Source organism: Nansenia antarctica (genome assembly GCF_963989245.1).
Source record: "Nansenia antarctica genome assembly, chromosome: 5".
Taxonomy (NCBI): domain Eukaryota; kingdom Metazoa; phylum Chordata; class Actinopteri; order Argentiniformes; family Microstomatidae; genus Nansenia; species Nansenia antarctica.
Window position 1 is genome coordinate 7,270,238 of NC_137690.1, and position 7,500 is coordinate 7,277,737.

The 7,500-nt window shown below is 46.9% G+C and overlaps 1 protein-coding gene across 1 annotated transcript in view; it reads right to left on the reverse strand.

Moving 5' to 3' along the window:
• The window catches only part of kiaa0825 (KIAA0825 ortholog), a gene marked incomplete at both ends in the record, with an annotated part of 154,737 nt that overhangs the window by 17,018 nt on the left and 130,219 nt on the right, over positions 1–7,500 (reverse strand). The window lies entirely within an intron of this gene.

Here is a 7,500-nt window from a genome sequence, read left to right on the forward strand (position 1 = left end):
TGTCTCCCACACACACACACACACACACACACACACACACACACACACACACACACACACACACACACACACACACACACTTCTTTGAGAGTCACAACCTCTCCGGGTGCTATTTTAGTGAGAGGTGCCAGCTCAGACACAGGAGCACAGCCAAGTCCTAACAAGAGGCTGTCTGAGTCAAGCACTGTGAAGACTGCCATGCTGCCTGCTGCTCTGACACACACTGGAGAGGCTGTGTGTGTGTGTGTGTGAGTGTGTGTGTGTGTGTGTGTGTGTGTGTGTGTGTGTGTGTCTGTCTGTGTCTGTCTGTGTCTGCCTGTGTCTGTCTGTCTCTGTCTGTGTGTGTGTGTGTGTGTGTGTGTGTGTGTGTGTCTGTGTCTATGTGTGGGTGGGTGGATGTATGTGGGTGCGTGCATGTTTGTTTGCATGCGTGCTTGCATGCGTGCATGCGTGACTGCGTGTGTGTGTGTGTGTGTGTTTGTGTGATGAGTCAGTCAACTACCCAACTCTTGGGAACACTTGGGGGATCGACTGTTTTGTTGTTGTTGTTGTTGTTGTTGTTGTTGTTGTTGTTTGCGACCAGAGAACGCATCAGTCCTTGCTGGGTTGTGTTTGTGTGGCAACAGCGTTACCCAACAACCATGTATGTATGTATGAGTATTCATGGCTGAAATACCAACAGACTTGATGGGATATAATTGCCACCTTCCCAGCTGCAATACAAATAAATGTGGACTCAGTAGGCAAACATATTAATATGGAAATGTCTCCATTAATATAGAGCACGGCTTAAATTATTCATTAATTAAGACACTGCAAATTTGCACAACGCTCCCTTGGCTGACTGGCGAACACTGAGGTCTCACTGAGGCACAGACAGACAGAAATAGTCTATCACAGAGACACACTCAGATATACACTCAGATACACACTCAGATACACACTCAGATATACACTCTGATATACACTCAGATATACACTCAGACATACACTCAGATACACACTCAGATACACACTCAGATACACACTCTGATACACACTCAGATATACACTCAGATATACACTCAGATACACACTCAGTTACACACTCAGATATACACTCAGATATACACTCAGATATACACTCAGATACACACTCAGATATACACTCAGATACACACTCAGATATACACTCAGACATACACTCAGATACACACTCAGATACACACTCAGATACACACTCTGATACACACTCAGATATACACTCTGATATACACTCAGATATACACTCAGACATACACTCAGATACACCCAGAATCAGAATCAGAATCAGAAGACTTTTATTGCCATGACATGTAAACATGTTAGGAATTTGGTTTGGTACCATGGAGCACGGTTTACAGCAGGACAGGTGCAAGACAGGACAAGACAGTGCAAACCAACATCAAAGTGCAAGAGTCATAATTAATATAAATATAAAGTGCAGAGATCAAGTGTTCAAGTGTTCAAGTGTTCATATCCAGACAGTCCAAAGCTCTCTGGGTGGGGGTGGAGGGAGGGTAGATAGATAGGGGTCAGGTCAGGGGGGGGGGGGGGGGCGGGCAGCGGCATTTAGGAGCCGGATGGCTGTGGGGAAAAAGCTGTTTGTATGTCGGACCTTCACAGTATTTATGGACCGCACCCTCCTGCCTGAGGGGAGCGGGGCGAAGAGACCGTGTCCTGGGTGTGCGGGGTCAGCCATGATCTTCCTGGCCCTCCCCAAAGCCCTACTTTTAAACAGGGCCTCAAGGGGGGGCAAAAGGCAGCCAATCACCCTCTCCGCCGAGCGTATCACCCGCTGCAGCTTGGCCTTGTCCTTGGCCGCTGCAGCGGGGAACCAGATGATGATGGCGGAGGTGACGATGGACTCAATGATGGCCGTGTAGAAGTTCACCAGCGTGGTCTTAGGAAGGTGGAATTTCCTGAGCTGCCTCAGATACACACTCAGATACACACTCAGATATACACTCAGATACACACTCAGATACACACTCAGATACACACTCAGATACACACTCAGATACACACTCAGATATACACTCAGATACACACTCAGATATACACTCTGATATACACTCAGATACACACTCAGATATACACTCAGATACACACTCTGATACACACTCAGATATACACTCAGATATACACTCAGATATACACTCAGATATACACTCAGATACACACTCAGATATACACTCAGATATACACTCAGATATACACTCAGATACACACTCAGATACACACTCAGATATACACTCAGATATACACTCTGATACACACTCAGATACACACTCAGATATACACTCAGATACACACTCAGATACACACTCTGATATACACTCAGAGACACACTCAGATATACACTCAGATATACACTCTGATACACACTCAGATATACACTCAGATATACACTCGGATATACACTCAGATATACACTCAGATATACACTCAGATATACACTCAGATACACACTCAGATACACACTCAGATATACACTCAGATATACACTCTGATACACACTCAGATACACACTCAGATATACACTCAGATACACACTCAGATACAGACTCAGACAGACAGACTCACAGAGACAGAATCACAGAGACAGACTCACAGATATACACTCAGACAGACAGACTCACAGAGACAGACTCATAGATTTACAGACAGAGACAGAGACACAGAGACAGACTCACAGAGACAGACTCATAGATTCACAGACAGAGACAGAGACACAGAGACAGACCGACAGAGACAGACAGAGACACAGAGACAGACAGACAGAGACAGAGAAACAGACAGACAGACAGAGACATACAGACAGACTCACAGAACGAGCCTGAGGTTTTCATCGCACCCCTCAGTGAAGGCTTTCACCTCTAACAGTGCATCTCAGTTTGTCAATATAATGTACAGCACCTTAAGGCTTTATTGGCTGTTTGTTCTCAACAAATCACCTCACAGCACCTCACTTGTCTTGTTTACATTTGACCCCAGCAAACTCTCATCTGGCATCAAACTCTTAACACCCAAACTTACCACTCCAGATTCACATAGCTGGCCTGAACATTGCTGCAGTGATCTGTCACATCTTTTATATCTCTATCATCCCCCTCTCCCTCCCTCCCTCCCTCCCCCCTCCATCCCTCTGTAGTGCTGGTATCAGGGTGTCTGCGTGGCTGTGAGGAGAGGCTCTGCAGCAGAGGGTTTATTTCAGGTTTATTTCGGGTTTATTTCGGGCCCTTTGGTCTCAGCCCTGGCCCTCTGATGTGCTGGTCTCATCACTGCTGGGATTGGGAGTTTAAAGCTGGCGTGGATGTGAGGCGGCCCTGTGTGTGTGTGTGTGTGTGTGTGCGTCTGGCTGTGTGCGGTGTGTGTGTGTCTGTGTGTGTGTGTATGTGTGTGTGTGCGTCTGTCTGTGTGTGTGTGTGTGTGTGTGTGTGTTTTTGTGTGTGTGTGTGTGTGTATGTGTGTGTGTGTGTGTGTGTGGTTTTTGTGTGTTTGTGTGTGTGCGCGCATCTGTGTGTGTGTGTGTGTGTGTGTGTGTGTGTGTGTGTCTGAGGCCCCATTTCAAAGGGTGCTCACAGTTCTGTCGACGGCCCTTTGATCACACGCTCCATCACTTGCCTTCTCTTGGAGGTCCTTGAGTCTTGGCGGGAGGCAGGGCGGCTTTGATGCAGAGATGCTCTGGCTGTGAGTGCCTAGAGGGCAGCATGGTTATAGAGCAGGGCTGTGTGTGTGTGTGTGTGTGTGTGTGTGTGTGTGCCTACAGGGCAGCATGGTTATAGAGCAGGGCTGTGTGTGTGTGTGTGTGTGTGTGTGTGTGTGTGTCTACAGGGCTGCATGGTTATAGAGCAGGGCTGTGTGTGTGTGTGTGTGTGCCTACAAGGCTGCATGGTTATAGGGTAAGGCTGTGTGTGTGTGTGTGTGTGTGTGTGTGTGTGTGTGTGCCTACAGGGCAGCATGGTTATAGAGCAGGGCGGTGTGTGTGTGTGTGTGTGTGTGTGTGTGTGTGCCTACAGGGCATTATGGTTATAGAGCAGGGCTGCAGATACAATGATGATCATGATGGAGATAGACTACTAGAGTCACAGAGGGGAAGGTGACTGACCCTGATTGAGTTACTGTGTGTAAATTTCAAGTCGATTAAGGTTTACAGTGCATTTCACTTAAGATCGTAAAAACACACACACGTGAGATACAGGTACCTATGAGGAAGTAGTATCATCAATCATCTAAGGAAAATAAGGTCAGGTCAAAAAAGTAGGTCTTTCATTGTGACACTGTTGTGGATATAATCCATTTCAGTCCGTCCAGTTCAGTTCAGTTCAGTTCAGTTCAGTTCAGTTCAGTCCAGTCCAGTCCCCGTTCCATTCCGTTCAGTTCAGTTCAGTTCAGTTCAGTTCAGTTCCGTTCCGTTCAGTTCAGTTCAGTTCAGTTCAGTTCAGTTCAGTTCAGTCCAGTTCCATTCAGTTCAGTTCAGTTCAGTCCAGTTCCATTCAGTTCAGTTCAGTTCCGTTCCGTTCAGTTCAGTTCAGTTCAGTTCAGTTCAGTCCAGTTCCATTCAGTTCAGTCCAGTTCCATTCAGTTCAGTTCAGTTCCATTCAGTTCAGTTCAGTCCAGTCCAGTCCAGTCCAGTCCAGTTCCGTTCAGTTCCGTTCAGTTCCGTTCCGTCCAGTCCAGTCCATTCCAGGTCCGTTCCGATCAGTTCAGTTCAGTTCAGTTCAGTTCAGTTCTTTCCCGTTCTGGTCAGGATTCCGACAGCGTGAGTGTTGGAGCGGGTGGGGAGGGTGTACGCTGAGGGAGGAAAGCTGTGTTTGTTTGGAGGAGCAGATCAGATTGTGCTACAGGAGCCTAGCCTTGCGTGACAAATGCATGAACCAATATTGTCCAGCATCATGTTTTGATTCATTTATTATTTCTGTGGAGACAGAGAAACAAGACTATTGAGATAACTGGCTGATTTAGTCTGGTACTGAAATGTACGTCTACACTTAGGATTAAGAGGGGGAACATTGAGGAACATTGTGTGTGTGTGTGTGTGTGTGTGTGTGTGTGTGTGTGTGTGTGTGTGTGTGTGTGTGTGTGTGTGTGTGTGTGTGTGTGAGAGTGTGTGAGTGTGTGAGTGTGTGTGTGTGTGTCTGTGTCTGTGTCTGTGTCTGTGTCTGTGTCTGTGTCTGTATCTGTGTCTGTGTCTGTGTCTGTGTGTGTCTGTCTGTCTGTGTGTCTGTGTCTGTGTCTGTGTCTGTGTGTGTCTGTCTGTCTGTGTGTCTGTGTCTGTGTCTGTGTCTGTGTCTGTGTCTGTCTGTCTCTCTGTCTGTATGTGTGTGTGTGTGTGTGTGTGTGTGTGTGTGTGTGTGTGTGTGTGTGTGTGTGTGTGTGTGTGTGTGTGTGGGAGATCTGTATCTCTGTGTACAGAGTGTGACCCAGAGGAGTATAATTCCCTCTGTCAACGCTCCGTCTGTCTTGTCAATATTCAGATCCACTGTGCTGTCCGGTGCTTGTCGGTTGCGATATCCCTCCCAGCCCATCGCTAGGGGAAGGCACATATCCTAATTGAATTGGAGTCGACTTCTCAATGGAAATTGAGTTGAGCGCTGACCTCTCACCCTGCGCTGTGAACTTGTCAGTTACTCTAACTTAAGCAGTGTTGTTGCTTCCTTCCTACACTACAAAGCCAAAAGTATGTGGACACAATGGGCAAAGGGGGGGACCAACTCCACATTTATGTATATAAATAATATATATTTATGTGTATCTTCCTCTCCACTCTTTCTATACTTCTATCTCTGTCTCTGTCGCGCTCCAATTTGTTTTCAACGCTGTTACTTTGTTTGCAATGATTAAGATTACTGTGCACCTTATAGGAATGTCATGACAAAGTGTGGGCCAGCCCAGTACTACCACAGGACTGTATGGTACTTACCACAGGGATGTATGAGGAGTGAAACATCAACACTGAAGGCCAAGTGGAGGAGCATGAAATGAAGTGCTGTGTCGGTGTCGTGTCCATATACCCTACCTTCACTCTATTTTTCTCTCTCTTTCTCTCTTCCCCGCCCTCCCCCCTCTCTCCCACGCCACTCCTCTCCCTCTCTCTCTCTCTCCCCTGCGCCCCTCCCCTCTCTCTCACTCTTTCTCTCCTGTGCCCCACTCCCCTTCTCTCTCCTGCGCCCCCCCTGTCTCTCTCTCCTGCGCCCCCCCCCTTTCTCTCTCTCTCTCCCACGCCCTTCCCCTCCTTCTCTCTCTCTCTCTCTCTGACACCGTCTTACATCATGCCATGGAAGAAGCTGACCTTTGGAAAGTTTAGCACTTTAAATATTTAGGTTTGGGTTATGATGGATCCTTGAGGTCCTCAGCATGTGTGAAGGCCCTGATTAGGCTCCTGTCAGGCTCATTTAGCTGGGTGTCTCTCCCCGCAGGCCTCTTTGTTTGACAGGCACCCTTTTAAACAAACACAGGTCCCTGTCCAAGACTACGCTGGCACCCAGCGCAGCACAAACACGCCACTCTGAGGAAAACCACTCCGACGCTGACAGCTCCGCGCCACAATCCCCCTCGCTCTGTCTGTCTGTCTCGCTCTGTCTCTCTGTCTGTCTCTCTCTGTTTCTCTCTGTCTCTGTCTCTCTGTCTGTCTCTGTCTGTCTCTGTCTCTGTCTGTCTCTCTCTCTCTCTGTGTCTGTCTCTCTCTTTATCGGTGTCTCTGTGTCTGTCTCTCTGTCTCTCTCTTTCCCTCTGTCTCTCTCTCTCTCTATGTCTCTTTCTCTGTGTCTCTGTCCCTTCTATCTGTCTCTCTTTCCCTCTGTCTCTCTCTGTGTCTCTCTTTCTTTCTCTGTGTCTCTGTCTCTCTGTCTCTCTCTCTATCCTTCTCTCTCTCTCTTCCTCTATCTCTGTCTCTCTCTCTCCCTCCCTCTCCCTCTCTGTCTATCCCTCTCTCGCTGGACGTCCTGTGTCTGTCTGTATCTATACCACTAGTCCGTTAGTGCCAAATGCTAAACCTTAGAACTTACATTTTTTTTAAAATATCTTATTTCCCTCTGTGGGATTCTTACGCTACCACAGATAACGCTATATTGAAAGATTACGAGCACGGCTTAGGTTCTAAATGAGAAAGAATACCAGCTGATAGGAAGCGTAATTATCAAGTTTAGCTCAATATTAGGCCATATCTTATACAATCTCACTGAACTGTGCTAACGTAGCAGCGAAGCTACGGGGTTCATATTGAAATGCATCTAAGCTACCTTTTTGCCTTTTTTTTTTTCTCGGAGAACCAATCTCCTGTGACATCAATCCAGTAAATATATGAGTCTTAATATGTGTCTTGTTCCGTATTCAGAGGAAAGCGCAGCGTCAGCAGGTACAGTATTAATGTATGAGAAATGAGCTGGGGCAGTAGGAATTAAAGGGTAAGGCTTGCCTTATTAAGATGTAAATTCCCCCCGAAAACTTTCTGAAATTAGAATACTTGTTGGGTTATTG